The 25,029-nt window shown below is 36.1% G+C and overlaps 1 protein-coding gene across 18 annotated transcripts in view; it reads right to left on the minus strand.

Annotated features, from left to right (window-relative positions):
- Positions 1 to 25,029, minus strand: part of boi (brother of ihog) — a 158,478-nt gene that overhangs the window by 48,431 nt on the left and 85,018 nt on the right. The window contains exons 1-2 of one of the 18 annotated variants that reach the window (XM_067779538.1): positions 18,139 to 18,265; positions 17,801 to 18,083 (exon numbers count right to left, since the gene is read on the minus strand). The exons of 16 other annotated variants lie outside the window; for them this stretch is intronic. The gene's annotated coding sequence lies outside the window, so the exon portion shown is untranslated. One more of the 18 variants, XM_067779539.1, reaches the window with a different exon arrangement.

The following is a 25,029-nucleotide window of genomic DNA, read 5'->3' on the forward strand; positions in this document are numbered from 1 at the left end:
CACATATACCATTCAAAGTACTGTGAAAGCGACGACTGTGAGTGGGCAGCGCTACGTTTAAGGCAGACACAATGATTACAAAAAAAAGCAAAAAAGGAGGAGAATAAAAAAATTAAATAGACCACAAAAGGAATACAAATGAAAAAAATATTTGTTTTGTTGTTGTTAGTATAAATAAAGCATCTGCAACATTAAATCCAAACTATTGGTGAGGCACGGCTATAAAATCCTGAAAGTAGTTGCAGCTCGCTCATTGAAATTGTATGCAATTTTAGTAATTTTTGAATTTTATTGTTATTGTTGCATATAACTGACATTTGATTGCTTGTTTAGTTAATGTGCGTTGTTGTTATTGTTTTTTTTTTTTTTTTGTTTGCTGCTGTTCTTGTCATTGACGTTGACTATTTGCGCAATTAAGCTTAATTTGTTGGCGTTACGCGCAAATTGCGCTTCAATGGGCATTGGTGATGGGCAGCGCGCCGTGTCGTCTCTGAGTCGAGTCATCAGTCAATCAAGCGAATTGTTTGCCCTGATTGTCTACACTATTCACTTAGCATTGCATGTATGCACAGCAAATGCTAGACAATAGTTGAAGCGCAACTTGAATAGATTTCAGTGGCGCACGCAAATCTCAAATTCACAAAATGCGCACTCGTGCCAGCGCCTGGCGGATGTGTTGATGCGCTTCTCTTTAAAATTGGCAAAATTACCTCTGATTTCATAGCGCTATCAACGGCACTCAGTGAAACGTGAAGTTATACCATTGAACAAAACACAAATAGCTACTAGAACTCGATCAATTGGTCGCGTTGTGCAGTGATTGAGCGTCAATAAATAATGAAGATGATTATAATGATTGAATCAATTAGCTTTTCGAAAGAAGGAGATGTTCTTGTCCGCACATCGTTTTTTGTCTCTACCAGCTATATATCGACTCTGTTTGGAAATAAACGTTGCCACTTGGGCGCCACCGATGGGCTTATTTCAGCTGGAATTTACGGGCAATAATGGGTCATGAGTAATTTAACCCTTTCGCTACAGCTTTCGAATACGTGAGTTATGATTCAAATTTGAACTGATTTCATTCAAGGGATGCAATAGAAGGCAAAATATGTCAAGATATTTTTTCTGAGAATAAGGGCCTAGGGTGGGGGCCCTGGTACACATATGTACCATCCGTATTTTTATGTGGTACATATATGTACCAGCAGGGCTGTCTGAACTATAACAAAATCCAAACTAAACTGACGAACTCAAACAAATTTTTTATTATTTTGATATTTCCATATATTAGAATGCCATAAAAGAAAATTAGTAAGAAAAGTAAAAAATAAACTAAGAAATATTACTGTGCAAAACGGAATTTGCACAATGGTAAGTTGCACTGGATACACATTGTTTTCATACGAGTTTTATTTTTATTTTGCGAACATCTGGTACAACGTCGCCTGGTTTCTCCTTCAACCGGCAAATGTTGAGAGCTGAATGTTACACGCGGCAGCCGTCCCGGTTTTCTCGATCGTCTAACAGCTGTGGTTTCCAAACCACTTTCAATCAACGCCTCTGCTAAGGAAACTAAAAAGGCTTTGAATGATAATTTATTTCAGTATACAATGTATAATCCACGCATTTACACAAGACATCATCAATAATCGGTGAAACATCTTTTTCCACTATTTCCTCGCTTTCTCCATCGCTTTCGTCTCCAAATGCTACCTTCTCGAACTCTTCTGACGTAACTGAATGCTCATAAATTGGGCTTGGCTCATCACGTCCATCTGAAAATTCACTCAAGCTTTCTTCATCAGTATTATCTTCAAATATTATTCGCTCAATTTCATCCGGATTCTTTATGTAACAGTTTTCACTAAAAAATATATATATAAAATATTCAAAAATATCTGCATATAAACCGGTTGGTACCTATCCGCACCACATTAAAATACGGATGGTACATAAAGGCACCAAGAGCTAATAATTATGAAAATTCGGAAAATATAAGTAATTTTATACTTACTCTAATCAAAATATACAGGAAATTAAATTTTCATTTATGAAAAACCACTTTCACAGATTATTTTCCACTTTTGAATCACTTTAAATAATTATACATCCAACTCCTTCAAGGTTTGCGCAAAAAATGCCATATTTTCAAACACTTGACGTTGTTGTTTTTTTTTTTTTTTTTTTTTGACGTTGTTGCATATTGCTAAACGGGGAATTCCCTTTCTTTTTAAATAGCTACAAACTTTAAAATACGGTTTGGTATGTACGTTATAAACCTATTTACAACACATAATTTGATTTAATGTAAATTCCGAAAAACGGTGGTACACATTTGTACCAGTCGTAGCGAAAGGGTTAAAGATTTCACTTGGTTCAACAGGAAAGTGAGTTGAGAGTGCGGATTTCGAATCTATGTTCTCATATATATTCTAACGAATTTGGGAAATTCTGCTTATTTTAAACCTTCTGCTAACGTTCGAATCGCTGAACTGTCGAATAAATAACTCCAATATTCAGTATTGCAAAATGGTCTTTATGTAGACTACTTTGGGAGTAGTACTTCCCAACTAATAGCGTGTTTAAACAACCAAACTGATTATTTATTCCTCAGCTTGCGCGGCTTTTATACTCTCTGTTGCTTCGTTCGCATATTTCTCCTACGGTCTAGACTTTTCACCAACATGGAACAGTTGTATCGCATACTTGGTTATTTAGCTATATGCGTGTGTATGTGTGAGTAACAACTTCCGCACTTATCTGATGACTACATATGTGTATGTGAGATAATCGCTTTGCTTTAAGCTGGTAGTTATGTGTGTGACATATTCTTCGTCGCCTTCTATATAAGTGTCGCTGCTTGCTGTTTTTGTTGTTCTGATTATTTACTAACAACATAGTGATGCTAATATTCGCCATAACATGTTCAGGTTGGTCATATAGTTTTGAAGGTACCATTGGTTGAACGGACTGAGCTTTAGGGACTTCACATAACTTCTATATGGAACCAAGGGGTGAAGGGCTGGATGGCCCAGAAGGTTCAATGTCGCCGTTTTAAATCCTTTCCGAGATGGTCGAGCTCATATGTTAATGGTGCTTGTTACCGAAACGTACCAGATCTATATCCGGCAAAGGACCATCAACATCGATAACACTACTCAAAACATTCGGGGAGTATATTTTTCCGTACAACAACAACAACCAATTTCCTTCAAAAGTAACTTTTAATATTAAAAATAATAAACACAAACTGGTACCGTTAAATAAACAATACACCGCAGATAATCAAGTAACAAACAACAAATTTAGTATTTAAGCACGAAACGTTAAAAAAAAACAGAGGCAAATAAGATATCGCTAATAATTGAAATGCAAATACAGATCAATAAATAAACTTTTTTTTCGAACGTTGAATATCGAAGTTGAAACGAAATTCGGCAGTGCTTCAGTCAGATTGTTAAAAAGAAGAGACTGTTGAGTTGAGACAACAATAACTGTTTATTGTATATATTTTTACTCAATACAGGTATAATAAACATAAAATCATCAACGTCAACAGTAGAAATAACTTAACGTCTGCTAGTGCTCTAAAAAAATGACGTATTTAGAATGCTAATCAAACAAAGGGCTTTGAACTCAACCCGCTTTCAATCTTTTAACCTTGACATTGTCACATGAGACTATAAATTTTTGTTTTTTCTTATGTAGGCTTAAACTCGTTCAAAGCTTATTCACCACATTTTCTTCAAAAGAAACCTTTATTTTTAAAAATTAAGGTAGCTCTCAGAGAAGGAGAGATATCGTGGAAAGCTATAAAATAAATCTCCTTTAAGCTAAAAAGCTTTAAAGTATTTGCAAAAGCTACTTTAAGCTTTAATTTTGTAAGCTTTATCTCGCGAAATCCGCAACATGCTTTTTGAGAAATTCTGTAACTTGCTTCTAAAAAATGTTTCACCGTCGAACTAAGTTACATAGCGCCGAACTCTTAATTAACGCCAAAGTAAACATTTACCGAAATAAAAATGAAAATAGAAATTTATAAATTTTCTTTTTGTATTGCTTTTCTAATTTTAATAAGCAGCTGGCAACGCGCCGCCAGCAAAGCCTTTCACACAAAAATTATTATTTTTAATTGTGAACATGAACACTGTGACACCTTTCGCTAAATCATAGCACATAAAGTCTTAAAAAGTATAACTAGAAATATATTCGTACAAAAGTATTTATATACATATTTGAAAACAAGAATAATATTTTTCGAAAAAAAATTTTGTGCTTAATTTAAAAAATGTACTCAGATAGTGGTTAGGGTTCGTAATTCCCATTGGACTTGTAGGTTTCAAATTATTCAGATGGATCTTGCGGCATATTTAAAAATAAACAATAATTTTTAGTTGTGTTATATATAGCAACAACAAAAGTGTGTTAGATTTGTTATGAATTGGGGACACCCTGACATGAAAGCGTCCAAGCATTTCTGCTACTTTTTTTTAGTCAAAATACACACGCAGTAATGTAGTTGTTGTAATTTTTCTCATAAATAATTTTTATTCAAAAATCTTTTGTACAATTCTCCAAATATCCACATACTGAATTTGGTCCAACTGCTTGGAAGCAGGCACACTTTTGCTTTGCTACTTGCTTGTTGTTATCACCCAAATTATTGTTGTTAATTATTTTAAAATTCATTAGATTTGACATTTCCTCTCTTATATCTAAGTCACAAGTCAGCTATTTTGGTTTTTGTTTGTAGGTCGTTGTTGTGTGGCGTTTCGCTTAATGAAAAATGCACGGGATATTGTTTTTGACATTTTTATGAAAGCGGAACAACACATTTTCTAAGGAAACTTTGCGGAAAACACGCTAATGAAATACTTTGTCGCAAGCTTTAGCGCGCTGGGGCCACATTCCACAGAATATTACGAAGGAGGAAAGGCGATATATTAAATTAATGTACGTGGCGCCTAATCCGGAAATAGACAAGGAATTTATGTGCTGCAGAAAACAGATTCGAAAAGAAGAAAGAGGTAGGAAGGTATGTATTTGCGCTCACTTTGGGAAGCGTGACTGCTAATGATTGATAGCGGAAGGGTAAAAATATGCCTTTTTTCCGATTCAACTCCGTCATGTTATAGATTCTAGTTCCAGAATAGATGATAGCACAGAGTGCTGGAAAACATTTCCTTTGTAAATCCCCTGCCCAGGCCAAACAAGACAGCGATAATTGAAAATATATACTATGATGGCCCAAAAGATTCTAGATCAAAAAAGTCGCAGGCATTCTACACTATGCATAGCAGGCAGTCTCATGGGTCTTTAAGGATATATAGAATATAGAAGATCTAATCAGTAATACTAGAGTGAGATTGTTGTTATGGTAGCGATTAAGGTACAACTCAAAGGGTTCAAGGACTGTTATTCATGTTAACAATAACGGTACGCTCAGGTCCTAGACTCAATGCCGCCGGAATGATTTTTTAGACTCCCTTCAACTTTAGGGCATTTTAGCTGCTTTTTACTACAGCTATTTTTTTTTTATCTTGTAGATTTTAATTTAATATCTATTCAGACAATATCTGCACTCGAGGCTACCTTTGTCAACTTTTGTCATTATATCGTCGGGGGAATATAAAAATAAATAAGGCGCGATAACCTCCGAAGAGATTTTAGGTCGATCATCTATTCCAATTTGCGTCGTGCTCCTTTTCATTTTTCCTACAAATTGGCGGGACAGGAACTACTTTCTGTATGCCAACTTCGAATGGCATCTGCAAGGCAGATGAGTTTTCACTGAGAGCTTTTCATGGCAGATATACTCTCGGAGTGCTTGCCAAACACTGCCGAGGGGCGACCCTGCTTAGAAAAATTTACTTCTAATTGAAAAAACTTGTTTCTAAAACTTTTTTTTTTAAGTTGCTTTGCCCGGGACGTAAACCCAGGATCATTGGCGTGGTAGGCGGAGCACGCTACCATCACACCACTGCGGCCGTGAAATATATCAAGTTTTTAGAAAGTATCAATTTTTTTGATAAATTCTTATTAGAATCATATGCAAGAAAAGAACCCTAACAACTGGAAACATTAAAGAGAAATCAAAAATCACAGCCGCTGCGATTTTATCTAATGCACGTCATAGGCCACGCAAAAAGTTAAATAAACAATAAAGCTTAACGAGCCAATTTATAGTCCACAGTGTGATTGGCTCATAAAATAGTTCGCCATTTCGCGGCACGCAAAAAAGCTCATAAAATAATATATTCCCAAATTATTTAACACTTAAATGACGGCAATGCTTTACTTAAAAGCCTAAACGGCAAAATAAACTTGTGACACAAACCAACGCTTAATAGTAAACTGAGTAGTAAATTTTCAAGCTAATAAAATTTGCAAAATTAGTGAAACTACTAAATTATTTTAAATGATCAATGATCGCGGCATGATCACTGAAATAGCAGTGGCGAACGGCGAGTCAATCATTTAGCGCGCAATTTGTCGAACGACGCTGAGCGCTTGCAATAAAATCAAGCGTGAGCTATTTTTTTAAGCTTTTGTTCTTTTTATACTCAGTTGAGCAGAGCTCGCAGAGTATATTAACTTTGATTGGATAACGGTTGGCTGTACAGGTATAAAGGAATCGAGATAGATATAGACTTCCATATATCAAAATCATCAGTATCGAAAAATAATTCGGTTGAGCCATGTCTGTCCGTCCATCCGTCCGTCCGTTAACACGATAACTTGAGTAAATTTTGAGGTATGTAGGTTCCTGAGCACTCATCTCCGATCGCTATTTACAATGAACGATATCGGAATAACCACGCCCACTTTTTCGACATCGAAAATTTCGAAAAACCGAAAAAGTGCGATAATTCATTACCAAAGACGGATAAAGCGATGAAACTTGGTACGTGAGTTGAACTTATGACGCAGAATAGAAAATTAGTAAAATTTTGGACAATGGGCGTGGCACCGCCCACTTTTAAAAGAAGGTAATTTAAAAGTTTTGCAAGCTGTAATTTAGCAGTCGTTGAAGATATCATAATGAAATATGGCAGGAACGTTACTTCTCTTACTATATGTATAACAAAAAAAAAAAAAAAAAAAATCGGAGATTTTAAGTCAAATTTTAACAAAAAATTTAATATCTTTATAGTATAAAAGTAAATTATGTCAACATTCAACTCCAGTAATGATATGGTGCAAAAAAAAATACAAAAATATAAGAAAATTTCAAAATGGGCGTGGCTCCGCCCTTTTTCATTTAATTTGTCTAGAATACTTTTAATGCCATAAGTCGAACAAAAATTAATCAATCCTTGTGAAATCTGGTAGGGGCATAGATTCTACGACGATAACTTATTTCAAAAAGGGCGAAATCGGTTGAAGCAACGCCCAGTTTTTATACACAGTGGACCGTCTGTCCTTCGCTCTGACGTTAACACGATAACTTGAGCAAAAATCGATATATCTTTACCACATTCAGTTCACGTACTTATCTGAACTCACTTTGTATTGGTATAAAAAATGGCCGAAATCCGACTATGACCAAACCCACTTTTTCGATATCGAAAATTACGAAAAATGAAAAAAATGCCATTGGATTGGTTTATTGACGCAAAATATAACTTTAGAAAAAAACTTTGTAAAATGGGTGTGACATCTACCACATTAAGTAGAAGAAAATGAAAAAGTTCTGCGAAATAAAAAACTCTTGAAATCTTGGCAGAAATACTGTTCGTGGTATTACATATATACATATATTGGCACATATATAAATAAATTAGCGGTATCCAACAGATAATGTTCTGGGTCACCCTGGTCCACATTTTGGTCGATATCTGGAAAACGCCTTCACATATACAACTACCACCACTCCCTTTTAAAACCCTCATTAATACCTTTAATTTGATACCCATATCGTATAAACACATTCTAGAGTCACCCCTGGTCCACCTTTATGGCGATATCTCGAAAGGGCGTCCACCTATAGAACTCAGCCCCACGCCCTTTTAAAATACTCATTCACACCTTTCGTTTGATACCCATATTGTACGAACAAATTCTAGAGTCAGCCCTGGTCCACCTTTATGGCGATATCCCTAAATGGCGTCCACCTATAGAACTATGGCCCACTCCCTCATAAAATACTCTTTAATACCTTTCATTTGATACACATGTCATTCAAACCATCGGTTCATTTTCCTACATGGTTATTTTCCCTTATGTTGCCAACATAGCTCTCAACTGGGTATGTAATGTTCGGTTACACCCGAACTTAACCTTCCTTACTTGTTTTAAAATGGCAATGTTAAATAGCAAAGTAATAGCGCCAACTGATCGTACCTTGTATTTGGTTGGCTAGCAGGTGCTTGGCGATCGTGCTTAAAGCGAACTGACTGAAGCAGGTTGAGCCACCCGCACCTCTTGGGCTTTTATATGTACGCAAATACGTATGCATGCCGTTTTGTAATGCTATTCGCATTTATTTACTTTTTATTGCTAATCGCTCTATTCCGCAATTGATCGATAATTTGTGCTAACAACAACTCAATTAACCCATACGCCGCCACCTGCTGTGCAACGGACACCACATTCGTTCTATTATCTGTTTGTTGTATGAGGTGTGATTTTTTTTGTTGTTGCTGGCGCCAATCTAAGTGTTTTAGTCACAGACTGTTTTTATTAGTTTTTAGATTTATTGTGCTGGGACTTTGTGCTCATAAATATTTATGACGACAATTTGATGCTCGTCGAAACAAAAGTGGATGAAGAATTGACCTATCGTTAAAAGCGAGACTCCTTGAATTAGACGGCAATGAATGTGGAATCATATTTTCATATACAATTTTGACAATTAAATTAATTAAATGTTTTCGATGTCTTTTAAGTGCGGTGAGAACAAATTTTTTGATTCAATTAAAACTTGCGAAGTAATTTATCTGCTTCCGAGCTGGTGAGCGAGGCAAAGGTCAACTGCCTTCGGTTGCCAGTTAGAAAAGTTTCTGCTAGTCTTTCCAAGCTGTTGAGGAACGCCTCATCTTGAGAGTTAATAGAAAAATGTGTTACATAAAAAAACAAAAATAGAAAATATTTTCAGTTGGGATAAGACGTTCTACAAACCACTCTCAAATATTCTAGCGGACGTTATAGGGCGATCTTTGACTTAGTAGATGATATATTTTTAGAGGAGTTCAGGGATATAATACATTCATTCTATAATTTTTTTTCCATATACGCCGACGGTATTTAAAATTGCGTCTTCGTTTAATTCAAAAGTGGAATAACTTCTTTCTTCACCCGTTGAAGTTTTTTAGCGATCTTTTATGTTATATATTTTTTAACATTGCAAACCAAAAAAAAAAAGAGAGCCGTTGCCAACAGGAAGGGTCTTTTTCCCTTGCTTACTCACCTTAAAGCAAAGACGTGCTAAGTTAAGAGGCATATATAAGGTATATGGCGGCAACTTTTTTTAGTTTCAAGTACTGCGATGTGGTATATGACTAGTACATCAAAAGCTAAGGCAAGGGATGATGATGAAAAATCCAGATTGTATTGTTATGCTATCAAAAGCCAAGGAAAATCATTGCAGACACTCTCAAAATATAGTACACAAGCTGTAAAGAATGGTGACCGAGTCGAAATGTTGCTCTGGGGTATTTTTAAGATAGGACGCAGAAAAAAAAGCTTTTAGTTCCATAAATCTGCAAACTTCAGAATGCTTTTGCTTGGAATTAGGATAGGAGGCATCAAAATACTGGCTAGGTCCCTAGCAAACCAGATTACAATTCCACTTTCTAGCCACACCAAATATTCACCCGCGAGGAAAGGTTGGGGTATAACTGGGGCTATAACTGGTATATTTGGTTCGTAATATATTTTACGGACAGTCATCGACTGATCTCCGTTGCGTTCGGTTGTTTTTCTCGACTAGTTTGATTGTGTACTTTGAGTGTTTTCTCTTTTCTTATATTTACACGGTCTTCCTTTATTTTTTTTTTTCCTAAAGCGTGTGCAAATTGTATTTGCTATAGCAGAAAATTTAATTAAAAATAAAAATGTCCCCCAAGGGCCTCATTAGGGGACAATAGGTTTGCCTTGTTATCGGCAGGCCCAGAGCTTAAACGAAAAAAAACAAACTAATATTACAAAAGAAGTTTTTCCCTCGTTACCAATTGTGAAAAAAGAAAATCCGAAGTATATAGTGGTAAGTGCTAGGGTACTAATAAAACCCTCAGCAAATATTCGTGTTTCGCTGTTCACAAAGCCTTAAAAACATAAGCAACGACATTATAAACATATCTGAATTAAGAGATGGAAATCTACTTTTGTTTGTAAAAAATAGTAATGTGGCAAACAAATTCCTTTCTACTAAATACCTCTATGGCATTTGCCAAGTGAAATTTGACCTTCACAATAACCTCAATTCTTCAAAGGGAACAATTTACGCTCCGTGTTTAAATGACGTTTCCGAAAATGAGATTGTTGAAAATTTAAAAGAACAGGGTGTCACAGATGTTTACAAATTCCCAAAATATATTGATGGTAAGACTTCACCAAGCGGTGTGTTACTTCTCACTTTCGATCTTTACCATTTACCAAGCAAAATTGAAGTGTCATGGTACACCACGAAAGTAAGACCTTATTATCCGAACCCTATGAGATGCAAAAGCTGTCAACTTCTTGGTCATACCAAGAAAAGATGTACTAAGACACCCGCATGCGACACTTGCTCTCTCCCTCCTCATGACCCATCACCTTGCTCACGCACTTTTTGCGCAAATTGTTCAGGAGACCATCCGGCATCAAGTAAATCTTGCCCTAGGTTTATTCAAATGAAACAGGTCATTACGATTAAAACTGACAACAAGTGCTCAATGCGCGAAGCTATCCAAATCCAGAAAAAACAAATCCCACAACAAATAAATGAAAACAGTACTCCCTTCTCAGAAGTAGCAAAAATGCCAATAAACAAAAATAATCAAAAACAAGTAAGGAAGGTTAAGTTCGGGTGTAACCGAACATTACATGCTCAGTTGAGAGCTATGGTGACAACATAAGGGAAAATAACCATGTAGGAAAATGAACCGAGGGAAACCCTGGAATGTGTTTGTATGACATGTGTATCAAATGAAAGGCATTAAAGAGTATTTTATGAGGGAGTGGACACCCTGGAATGTGTTTGTATGACATGTGTATCAAATGAAAGGCATTAAAGAGTATTTTATGAGGGAGTGATAGTTCTATAGGTGGACGCCTTTTCGAGATATCGCCATAAAGGTGGACCAGGGGTGACTCTAGAATGAGTTTGTACGATATGAGTATCAAATTAAAGGTATTAATGAGAGTTTAAAAAGGCGTGGGGGTAGTTGTATATGTGAAGGCGTTTTCGAGATATCGACCAAAATGTGGACCAGGGTGACCCAGAACATCATCTGTTGGATACCGCTAATTTATTTATATATGTAGTACCTGCCAAGATTTTAAGGGTTTTTTATTTCGCCATGCAGAACTTTTTCATTTTCTTCTACTTAATATGGTAGGTGTCACAACCATTTTATAAAGTTTTTTCTAAAGTTATATTTCGCGTCAATAAAACAATCCAATTACCTTACCATGTTTCATCCCTTTTTTCGTATTTGGTATAGAATTTTGGCGTTTTTTTCATTTTTCGTAATTTTCGATATCGAAAAAGTGGGCGTGGTTATAGTCGGATTTCGTTCATTTTTCATACCAAGATAAAGTGAGTTCAAGTAAGCACGTGAGCTAAGTTCGTTAAAGATATGTCGATTTTTGCTCAAGTTATCGTGTTAACGTCCATGCGGAAGGACAGACGGACGACTGTGTATAAAAACTGGGCGTGGCATCAACCGATTTCGCCCATTTTCACAGTGAACAGTTAACGTCATAAAATCTATGCCCCTACCAAATTTCAAAAGGATTGGTTAATTTTTGTTTGACTTATGGCGTTAAAAGTATCCTAGACAAATTAAATGAAAAAGGGCGGAGCCACGCCCATTTTTAAATTTTCTTTTATTTTTGTATTTTGTTGCACCATATCATTACTGGAGTTGAATGTTGACATAATTTACTTATATACTGTAAAGATATTAAATTTTTTGTTAAAATTTTACTTTAAAAAAAATTTTGTTTTAAAAGTGGGCGTGGTCCTTCTCCGATTTTGCTAATTTTTATTAAGCGTACATATAGTAATAGCAGTAACGTTCCTGCCAAATTTCATCATGATATCTTCAACGACTGCCAAATTACAGCTTGCAAAACTTTTAAATTACCTTCTTTTAAAAGTGGGCGGTGCCACGCCCATTGTCCAAAATTTTACTAACTTTCTATTCTGCGTCATAAGATCAACTCATCTACCAAGTTTCGTCGCTTTATCTGTCTTTTGTAATGAATTATCGCACTTTTTCGGTTTTTCGAAATTTTCGATATCGAAAAAGTGGGCGTGGTTATAGTCTGATATCGTTCATTTTAAATAGCGATCTGAGATGAGTGCTCAGGAACCTACATACCAAATTTCATCAAGATACCTCAAAATTTACTCAAGTTATCGTGTTAACTGACGGACGGACGGACGGACATGGCTCAATCAAATTTTTTTTCGATCCTGATTATTTTGATATATGGAAGTCTATATCTATCCCGATTCCTTTATATATGTACAACCAACCGTTATCCAATCAAACTTAACTCAACTGAGTATAAAAACACACTAACGAAGAAAACGCACAAACAAAAATACAAATAAACAACACTACCGATATAGAAAGCAATATAACCAAAGAAAAAAATATATATACAGAGAATGCAGAAATAAATCAAAACACATCAAACGCATCAAATACAACCAACCAAAATGCTATTGAGTCAGTCGATACTCCCACAATAACCAATACCCTCTCTTACGATTTCATCTCCCAAATAACCTCTCTCTCATCAGATTTCATACCTCAATTTACTTCTTATCTTAATTCCTCCATTTCCCCCCAAACTGGTAACGTAGGTAATAACAATTCAATCGAAATGACCGATAATGAAATATGAAAATAATACAGTGGAACATTAATGGCCTTCTTAACAATTATCCCGATTTAAATCTACTCATTAAAGAATTTAACCCCGAAATAATAACTTTACAAGAAAGACATATACCAGCTGGTAAATCAGCATATTCTCCCAACAAGTATGTAAGCTATTTTCATAACAGCCTACTAAATACATCCTGCAAACAAGGCATAGCCGTGTTCCTAAGGAAATCACTGCAACACAAGCAGATTCCTATCAATTCAAATATTCAATCTCTGGCATTAGAGGTGGACATTGGTTTTAAGCTCACAATAATTTCGTGCTACATTCCTCCAGATCAGAGCTTTAACATCAGAGACATAACTGACATTCTAAATCTTTTCTCCACCCCTATTATACTATTAGGCGATTTCAATGCTTGGTGTCCGCTCTGGGGTTCTACTTCGACTAATAAAAGGGCAAAAATAATCGAGGATATAATCCTCTCGAAAAATCTCGTGGTTCTCAATGATTGTTCTCCCACCCATAAAACTTTTTCTCACCCTGATATCACCCTCTCTTCAGCATCCATAGCTCCAAAACTATCATCTAAAACACTGGATGATTTGCACAATAGCGATCACTTCCCCATTTTAATTTCCTTCTCAATTCCCACTTCCTATAAAGTCAAACCTGTTGCCAAATTCATACCGGAAAAAGCAGACTGGCCGAAATTCTGCAATATCGCAATATCTTTATCCAATAACAAACCTTCCTCTTCAAATGTCAATGCAGAAGCAACAGCAATCAAAACGATCATTCGCTCAGCTGCGCACCTCGCTATCCCACAAACAAACACACAAACTTTTTCTGCTAAGGTACCTTACTGGTTAAATCTTTTATCTACACTAAGAAACTCAAAAATAAAATTGTGGTCGCAATATAAAAAGAGTAGAACCGACGAAAACTTCATAAAATACAAAAAAGCCAATGCTCTTTTCAGGCGAGAACTTAAATCTGCTAAACGCCAATCACTTGAAAAACTTACCGAGGAAATAACGCCATCATCCAGTCCAAAAAAAGTGTGGGCAGATATAAGAACTTTTACATCTTCACCCCAACGAAACCACGTCTCTTTTATCCATTCACCAGAAGGCCCGATTTATGATTCTCAAATTATTGCCGATAAGTTCGCTAAAACATGGTCAAATAACTCACTCTTCTCAAACTTTAGTACAGACTTCAATAGATTGAATGGCGAGGCCAAACATGAAAATTATAAAAACCTCGTTCCTTCCTTATCAGCATCTAATGCTGATTTACCAATAACTTTATTTGAATTTGACAGTACAAGTTCTTCAATGACGGGCAAAACTCCAGGTGCAAACAAAGTATCGTACCCTATTTTACGTAATATTCCTTGTATCCTGAAATCAAGACTTGTAAAGCTGTACAATCAAATCTTTGACCAAGGTGTGTACCCACAAGAATGGAAAACAGCGGGCATAATACCTATCCCAAAACCAAATAAGCCCAATACTACTATTCTAAATTACAGGCCGATTTCACTTTCACCGTGCATATCCAAAGTGTTAGAAAAGATAATCTCACTACGACTTATATGGTTTGCCGAACAAAATGATTATTTAATCCACACCAATTTGCGTTTAGAAAAGGCCTAAGCGTAATGGACCCTCTTCTGTTGCTTCAGCATTTTACTTCCAACGCCCTTTCATCAAAAACGCATGTTTCAATACTGAGTTTAGATTTTGAAAAGGCGTATGACAGAATTGGCGCCCATTGTGTTTTACAAGAACTTAAGCGATGGAAAGTTGGGGAAAAATTATACAATATTGTAAAATCCTTCCTATTCAATAGAAAGTTTTTCGTTCGCGTAAACAATCAGAAATCTGAAATATACCCGCTTTTTAATGGAATCCCTCAAGGATCTCCGTTATCTGTAATCCTATTTACGATCGTTTTCAACGCAGTCAGCACTATCATTTCTTCATACAACCAAATTGAACATTTTGCTTATGCTGATGATGTAGTAATCTTTTAAAAAGCCAAAGATTTAAACGAAATTAAAACTACCTTTTCTAATATCTTGGTAGACTTAAACGATTGGTCAAAAATATCCGGAGCAAATTTGTCGGCAAATAAAAGCACAACATTTCATATTTGTAGAAAACATAAATGCGTCTTCCCTAACCTCTTCCTGTCTAATTCTCCTATTCCTCATACTAATAGCTTAAAGATATTAGGCTTAATATTTGATAAAAGATTTACATTTAAAGAGTATTGCGAATATATTAGACTAAGCTTATTCTCTAGGCTTAACATAATAAAATACTTATCATCGAAATATTGTCTAGTACATATAAGAACTCTTGTAAATATAACAAAAGCCATGATAGTCTCTAAAATCGATTTCGGACTTACAATATATGGTCACTGCGCTAAAACACACATCAAACGTCTACAAGCACCATATCACGCAGCTGCCAGGAGAAGCATCCGCGCTTTCCTCACATCTCCAACAAAAGCAATCTTAGTTGAAGCCGGACTTCCAGCCATCTCCGAAAGAATCCGTACCAACTTGATGATGCTAATCCCAAAAATGCTGCACAACAGAAACAAACAACTTTTTTCATACATCAAATCAGAATGGCTCAAAAAAACGAAATGTAACTCTACCTCGGCGATATCACGTGCTTTAAACATGGCGAGAAAGCTGTACATAGTTTCGATACCAGCGCTGGAAAAAAATGAAACAAACCCGCAGTGGCTGTCAATAAGGTCAGTGTTCATAACCAATCTATTAAAGCACAAAAAAGCGTCTACCAGCCCTAGCGAATACAGGCAAATCTACAACAAATCTATTGAACCTCTGAGGGGCTCTTGGAATTTCCTGTTTACTGACGGATCGAAGTCTGACACCAGCACTACGTTTGCTGTGACAAACGAGCTTGGTGCCACAATTGTCGTCGGTGCTTTGCCAACGTATTGCTCGATATTCACAGCCGAAGCAGCTGCATTACTCGAAGCGGTACAGAACGCCTCTCTTAGTGGAAATAATTATGTCATATGCAGCGATAGCAAGTCTGCGTTCGAAGCCATTGTTGGCCACAGTAGCAGTATTCCAATAATTAATAAAATTAGAGAAATACTTTTTGAACATAAAAATTCAATCAAACTTATGTGGATCCCAGGCCATGCCGGCATTGATGGAAATGAAAAAGCCGATGCACTTGCTAAAGAAGCGAGCAACCAACCTTTGCACCTGTTCGACTATGTGACTGATAAAGATATTAAGAATCTCGCCAAAGAATATACTTCAAAATACTTCATACAAGATTGGTGTGACTATCAACACAGCTACAAAAATTACAACCCCACTGGAAAAACGCCTAAATATCCATCTGGAGCATCATGCGTGAAACTAAAAACATTTGTGCGCCTTAAAATCGGATACACAATTACCACACATTCACATCTCTTAAACGGATCAGAACCACAAGCGTGTTTGTTTTGCGGCTCAACCGATAATACTGCAATCCATATTTTGGACGTATGCGCAGGATTAAACCAAATAAGAAATTCGGTATTTAACAACAACAAGCCATCATCTTACCTTAATCGTTGGGATATAGAGAGTATAGATTCTATTTATAAGTTTATAAAGTTGTGTAATATACCCATTTAATATTTAATTACTTTTATTCCTCTTTTACTACACATAAAACAAATACATAGTGTTAAGTGATTTTGCAGGCATGGTGTATTATGCAGTGTAATACATGTGAGTGTACATCTATGCGCTTGCTTACTACAGGTGTATGCATGTCACACTCACCTGTAAATGCACTCATCATACAACCATATTTTATTTTTTTTTTTCAGCACACATGCATTATTGTTCTCATGAACCTATTAGCCAACTCCTTATTATATTAGCAGTAAGCCGAAGGCTCTGGTAGCTAGTGCTTCAATACTTGTAGGTGTAATAATTATTTATTAGTTGTTACTCTTGTAAATAAATAAAAAAATAAAAAAATATTTTACGGAAGTGCCCAATAGAGGTGGTAGTAAGTAATTTGTATGCGGCTAGGATCCTTAGTTTATGGTTAGGCCCTACGGGTGTGCCAACTACCAGGCGGAGGACGATCCAATTCGCCTTTCACTTACGATCATTTTTAGGCCAATTATTGACATCGTGTGATTCGCCGAGCTCGTTAGTTTACAAAATCTTATATTTCTGCGTTGATTGAGCTGGCACACCTCAATGGGAATATTGAAGACTGTTTCAAAGAAGCATGCAAGAATGTTTCATCGTGATAAAATTGCTCTGTGCCTCTAATAGTTTTTTTCTTTTTTTCATTGCATGTAAAAGTTCACTAAACACTTTTTACTCATAACTGCTTATCCAAAAAACTCAACGAAGCCCAAAAATTTACCCTTTCTGTGTTTGTAATTCGATATCTCGAAATTCATTTCATACCAGCTTTCTTGGCGTTTGGTTTTATCCAATCCTTCTTCCATTTATATCCATTAGTCAAATTATAATTTTGTCAGCCCTGCTGCGCTATCGGACTGTGGGTTCGAGGCGCACTTTTTTTCATTTGCTGGCGAACTTCGAGAACAACACCGTCACAACAGTTAACGTATGCCACAAGCGCTGCCCTTCGTCAACTTGATACACTCATATGTATTTGTGTATTTCAAGTTTGCAAAAGCTTATTAATTTTATTACTTGGCTGGTAAATTAGCAACTTACGCGGCTCCGGGTTGCTGCGTCTGCGCACTGGCCACCGCGCATTGGTAATGCCTGTAGTCTTCTTGCTGCTATTCCATTATTGTTGTTTGCCGCCATACAGCCTGCTTTTTTTTTGTTTTTGGGTGTCAATTTACTTTGCTCTACCGAACTCCGCTAACCTCGCATGCTCATGGTATCCACCGAAAGGTATCTAAAACAGTTTCATGCTTTACGGTTTTTCGAATCGCCTTCATATTCGTTGTTGCTGTTACCATCACAAAGTTATCGTTGCAATGCATTATTCCTTTATAAAATGTAAGTTTTTTTTATTAAAAAACTTATTATTTTTATTATTTTACCTCTGTATTTGCTGTGCCAATCGTTGCAGAAAATCGTGTTAATATTGCTTGACATTTGCTGTCCACTTTTTTCTTGCTTTTTCATTTTCATACTTTTTAGTCTAAATTTGCAAAATGTGCTCGCCTGTTATAATGAGTACGACGACCAGAATTTGCTTCTCCTTTACTCTTTGGTTTCTACTTTCATGACGCGCACACAATTTTTATACTCAGTTGAGCAGAGCTCACAGATTATATTAAGTTTGATTGGATAACGGTTGGTTGTACATATATAAAGGAATCGAGATAGATATAGACTTCCATATATCAAAATAATCAGGATCGAAAAAAAATTTGATTGAGCCATGTCCGTCCGTCCGTCCGTCAGTTAACACGATAACTTGAGTAAATTTTGAGGTATCTTGATGAAATTTGGTATGTAGGTTCCTGAGCACTCATCTCAGATCGATATTTAAAATGAACGATATCGGACTATAACCACGCCCACTTTTTCGATATCGAAAATTTCGAAAAACCGAAAAAGTGCGATAACTCATTACAAAAGACAGATAAAGCGACGAAACTTGGTAGATGAGTTGATCTTATGACGCAGAATAGAAAATTAGTAAAACTTTGGACAATGGGCGTGGCACCGCCCACTTTTAAAAGAAGGTAATTTAAAACTTTTGCAAGCTGTAATTTGGCAGTCGTTGAAGATATCACGATGTAATTTGGCAGGAACGTTACTGCTATTACTATATGTAAGCTTAATAAAAATTAGCAAAATCGGAGAAGGACCACGCCCACTTAAAAAAAAAAATTTTTTTAAAGTAAAATTTTAACAAAAAATTTAATATCTTTACAGTATATAAGTAAATTATGTCAAGATTCAACTCCAGTAATGATATGGTGCAACAAAATACAAAAATAAAAGAAAATTTCAAAATTTGAAATTTGGTAGGGGCATAGATTTTATGACGTTAACTGTTTTCTATGAAAATGGGCGAAATCGGTTGATGCCACGCCTAGTTTTTGAACACAGTCGTCCGTCTGTCCTTCCGCATGGCCGTTAACACGACAACTTGAGCAAAAATCGACATATCTTTAATGAACTTAGTTCACGTGCTTACTTGAATTCACTTTATATGGTATGAAAAATGAACGAAATCCGCGTATGACCACGCCCACTTTTTCGACATCGAAAATTACGAAAAATGAAAAAAATGCCATAATTCTATACCAAATACGAAAAAAGGGATGAAACATGGTAAGGTAATTGGATTGTTTTATTGACGCGAAATATAACTTTAGAAAAAACTTTATAAAATGGTTGTGACACCTACCATATTAAGTAGAAGAAAATGAAAAAGTTCTGCATGGCGAAATAAAAAACCCTTAAAATCTTGGCAGGTACTACATATATAAATAAATTAGCGGTATCCAACAGATGATGTTCTGGGTCACCCTGGTCCACATTTTGGTCGATATCTGGAAAACGCCTTCACATATACAACTGCCACCACTCCCTTTTAAAACTCTCATTGATACCTTTAATGTGATACCCATATCGTACAAACTCATTCTAGAGTCACCCCTGGTCCACCTTTATGGCGATATCTCGAAAAGGCATCCACCTATAGAACTAAGCCCCACGCCCTTTTAAAATACTCATTAACACCTTTCTTTTGATACCCATATTATACAAACAAATTCTAGGGTCACCCCTGGTCCACCTTTATGGCGATATCTAGAAAATGCGACCACCTATACAACAACCACCACTCCCTTTTAAAACCCTCATTAATACCATTAATTTGATACCCATATCGTACAAACACATTCTAGAGTCACCCCTGGTCCACCTTTATGGCGATATTTCGAAACGGCGTCCACCTATGGAACTAAGGATTACTCCCTTTTAAAATACTCATTAACACCTTTCATTTGATGCCCATATCGTACAAACGCATTCTAGAGTCACCCCTGGTCCACCTTTATGGCGATATTTCGAAACGGCATCCACATATAGAACTAAGGCCCACTCCCTTTTAAAATACTCATTAACACCATTCGTTTGATACCCATATTGTACAAACAAATTCTAGGGTCACCCTTGGTCCACCTTTGTGGCGATATCTCGAAACGGCGTCCACCTATGGAACTAAGGATTACTCCCTTTTAAAATACTCATTAACACCTTTCATTTGATACCCATATCGTACAAACACATTCTAGAGTCAACCTTGATCCACCTTTATGGCTATATCCCTAAATGGCGTCCACCTATAGAACTATGGCCCACTCCCTCATAAAATACTCTTTAATGCCTTTCATTTGATACACATGTCATACAACCACATTCCAGGGTTTCCCTCGGTTCATTTTCCTACATGGTTATTTTCCCTTATGTTGTCACCATAGCTCTCAACTGAGTATGTAATGTTCGGTTACACCCGAACTTAACCTTCCTTACTTGTTTTCTGTTGTAATCAACGTATTTGGATAAGTTTTCATTAATGCGATGTGACGTCAGCAAATTGAGTTGTTTGCCATGTTTACGTCGCGCGACTACACATATAAAATTACAATTCTACTAACAGCGATATTCTTTTGGAATTGAGTTTCGAAAACACTTAGAGTTCCTTATAAAATTGCTTAACAGCAGCTCCAATACCTAATAGCAGAAAACCTTACACCAGTCGGCATTAGACAGTTCCGATTTTACTTTTGTTATGAATGTGTTTATAAAAAAAAGTCTTGGTATCTTAATAGCGAAGTTACTGGCTGTCCCTAAAGCTATTGTCGGTTTCACTAACCTCAACTTCATTACTTGAGTTTTCGTCAATTTGTAACTTGATAACTTGATTACAAAAGAATAAGGCCGGTATAAGCTATGTACACCATAATATGTATATAAGTATTCTTTCATAATCCACTAGCCTAATGTTGGCCGATCCCGCGATTTTGAGGAACAATGTTATCTGTGATTGTGAACTCTCAGTCACAGCGGCTTTTAACCGTGACTGTAACTGAAAAAAAAAACAAATACCACGCCAACAGGAATCAGTTTTAGTGATTCTATACGACAGCATGACACTGCTAATACGTGTCCAAATATATCGAGAGAGGTGTCAAAAGACGCGTATTGACCTCGACAACAATAATCTGAAGGCGGAAAAATAAAAATTTTGGGTCTGTCAAGAGATATTTGCGAAAGAAATTCAAAATTTTCATTTGGTTGTTATAATTTTCAAGATTTTGTGATACCCACAAAAAAATTGTGAACATAAGTGTGTTGCGCGGATATAGTTTTGGTGTCCAAACAGGTTTCGGAGCACTCCGGGGTAATTTTCCGGTTTTTCATAAATATTTTTTGAACGAGCTAAAATTTTTATTTTCCGCCTTCGGATTATTGTTGTCGAGGTCAATACGCGTCTTTTGGCACCTCTCCCGATATATTTGGACACGTATTAGCAGTGTCATGCTGTCGTATATAATCACTAAAACTGATTCCTGTTGGCGTGGTATTTGTTTTTTTTTTTCAGTCACAGTCACGGTTTAAAGCCGCTGTGACTGAGAGTTCATAGATATAGAACATTGTGAATGATGACTAAGTGTGATATCTTATCTGTCAACTGCCTGACAGGATTTTCAATATGGCTACTTTTTAGCGTTTTGACAGGGTGTTCAATATGGCGGCGCCTATCTTCAGCGGGTGATAGAAAGAGATACAGAATGAGACAGCGACAGTCAATTACAAATCAGGTGATCCAATCACTTTGGAATTTTGACGTCTATGCAGAAGATATCACACTTAGTTATCATTCACAATGATATAGAATTACCTTAGTTGTATATTTTTCCCTGTGGGTAATTTTTTGGGACATCTACTGTTATTCAGTCGCAGCTTAAGTAACTTGCTCATTGTATTGGTTCACAGCATATAGCATATAGCATAGAAGCGATTTGTTCCTGTGATGAGAGCTATGTTTGAGTCTGTGATTGGTAACGGGAAATAAATGCTGTCACAGGCAATCAGTCACGAATATTCCTTGTAAGCTGTCGCTGAAGTGTATTGTGATATTTCAGTAGCTATGACAAAATCACAGGTACACGGATATTTGCCAACTCTACACTAGCCAGGGGTAGTAGTGGGTTGAGGTCAACTGTACGGTGTTTGAATCTTTGTCTCTTCCTTAGATATATTTCCATCAAAGAAATATTGATGATGTTAGCCTACGGTGGCCTTTTCCGAAATTTGTATTCCCTGACTTAGTAGTTCTCCAAAATGAGTGAAACTTTGAGATTTTTTCAAACTTGCACTGAAAACCTCGACCTTGGCACTTGAAAATTTTAATATAATTGAAGAGCTTTTGATCTCATCTTACATTTTTTTTATCGTTTTGCTTTATTATGCCTCGAAGTGGATCCAATTTTTTGTATTTGTTTTAATTAACTACCAAATTTAACGAGAGAGCTTAAAGTTTTTCTCTAAGACCTTTTTTAATAGCTTTACTCATAATGCTATAGGAGGCACGCTCTTGTACTAGGAGCTTTTTATAAAACTCACAAACCTCCAAAAAGAGCTTTCAGATATGTTTGCAAATTTGGTATTCTTTTCCTTTGTAATGATTAAAAAAAACCTTCAGAGCTTTACCTGCAAAGTAGGTATGTTTGTTTTATTATGCTGTCAGCAATACCTGTTTATGGAAAAACAAAGTTTCAGTTTGTTTTGTTTTATTTTTTAGAGAAGCTCTCGCGCTTATTGGAAAGCTATTTGTCATTTTACTCTATAGTGCTACAAGAAAGCTGTATTAAAAGGGGCAGCAAGATCACAGCTTTAATTTATCAATAATTAACAAAAAAATAAAGCTCATTTTTGAAGAGCTTTTGTTTACCTTATTTTGTTTCAACAAGCAAGCCATCAGGAGCTGAACTAGTTCCAGAGTTAAGTTTACATAAATTCTGTAGTAGGGTAGATATAGCAAATCGAGACTGGAAGAATGCAGAGTACCCCACTATGTCGTCAATCTTAAGTATTTTTTGAGCTTTCTCATGTCGCCACTGAGCTTTTGTGTAATAGATTATGGTATTCACAAGATCTTCTATTCGTCGTATATGCTGCGTTTTGATAAAATTTTATATATTAAACCATGTAAGAGCTTAAATGAATACGACACACTTATTAACTGCCTGAATGAATCACGTTTCTGTAATGAAAAGTTTTAAGAAAAGCTCTAGGAGGTTGACTCACTTATTTTTTATAACACATTTTATTTATTGCAACAGATATGATTTATCTATATCAAAGTGACATTATACTTTCGGATTAGAAAGCTTTTCTTCGTGCCCGCTATAAATTTAGCTTGTAACGCCAGCCGTTTTTTTTACATATAACAACAACAATGTATATATATATATATGTACGTAAGTGTAAGTATTTCTCCAATTTACTTTTCGCAACTCATATATCACAAAATCCAAGCTGCCAACGCCATCAAAAGTGTTCAGCGATCAACTGCTGACGTTGCATGACTCACGTTGCAAGCATTTCTCGCCCGTTTCAATGCTTCATATGTTGTTGTTATTTGTGTTTGTATATTTTTTCTTTATTTTTTATATTTTTATGAGTTTCTCTTGCTTTTGAATTTGCATTTCAACTTTTATTATTGTTATTTCTCGTTTTCTTGCGACATTTGTTTGCATCTTAAGTTCTCGCATTTATTTGCGCTTCATGTTGCAAATTGTGTTGCAATCCAAGCTAAATAAGCAGTGTTGCATTCCAAGCCCTCAACACTCATTCGCTCTATGCCGCGCCCCGGCCAGTTGTGTCGCATCCACTGTTTTAGTCCGAAAAGCTGCATAATTTTTCTTGCATTTTGTAATTTCTGTTTGCGTTTCTTTAACTTCAACCTTGTCTTGGTTTTTTTTGTTATTGTTACAAGAAGCTGTGTCCCCTTTCTTTTTCTACATATTTTTGTTGTTATCTGCATTGCTACATTTAATGTAATTTTTTTGTTGTCAACAAGTCATGTAGCACTTGGAATTTTTCACGCTGCATACTTGTACATTCCTCTTACTTTGTTTTACAGTTTTGTTATATTTTTTCAGTGTATATTTTGTTGTTACGTCTCTTTGTGGCAATTGCAGGCTGTAGTTTCTTCATGTTACTCGTTACATTGTTATGATGTCTTTTTATTACGCTTCCCACACGATTTACTTGGTTTGTATGCTCTACTTACAACATTCTCAACTTATTTGTATTCCCTTATGTCAACAATGGCACGCATGTCAGTTGGCATTTTTCTCATTTATTCATTTTAGTGTGAATGGTGGATGGTCAAGGTGTTGGCACGCATAACTAAGTACCCAACGAGATGTTTATCAATGTTTCGGCATCTGAGGGGCAAGCAGGGGCAAAAACAAATATTGCTTGTTTAGCGTTTAGGAAACAAATTAAGCGTATCTGACGGCTAAGTGGAAGACTATCCTATCTGACAAAACTAACTATCTCAGATTAGGTTTTTTTAGATTCCATATACCGTCAATTATATTTATCCTCAGTCAAAAGGTTTTCAAAATATTTTGCGGTAGGGAATTAAACAAATTCTGTGTTACTAGTAATCGAAATATGATTTCAACGTTGTCTGTCTTAGGTCAACAGTTCTTCACTCGGACAGATGGTGTGAGGGCTTAGCCAAACTTCGCAACGCCCGCCTATGTGACTGTTAAGTTTAGGGGCTTGCTTTTACGCCATTCCGCCTCATAACGCCTAAAGTGCGGGAAAAGCTAAGTTTATTTTAACTGCTTTGGAGCTTTAATGCCCGAGAAACTTTTAGACAAAGTTGAACTTCCGTTTTCCTTTCTACGCGTTTCAACGCTTTCGTGTCTTCATCAGGGATAAAATGTATT

This window comes from Eurosta solidaginis, chromosome 4, assembly GCF_040869045.1.
Source record: "Eurosta solidaginis isolate ZX-2024a chromosome 4, ASM4086904v1, whole genome shotgun sequence".
NCBI classification, from domain to species: domain Eukaryota; kingdom Metazoa; phylum Arthropoda; class Insecta; order Diptera; family Tephritidae; genus Eurosta; species Eurosta solidaginis.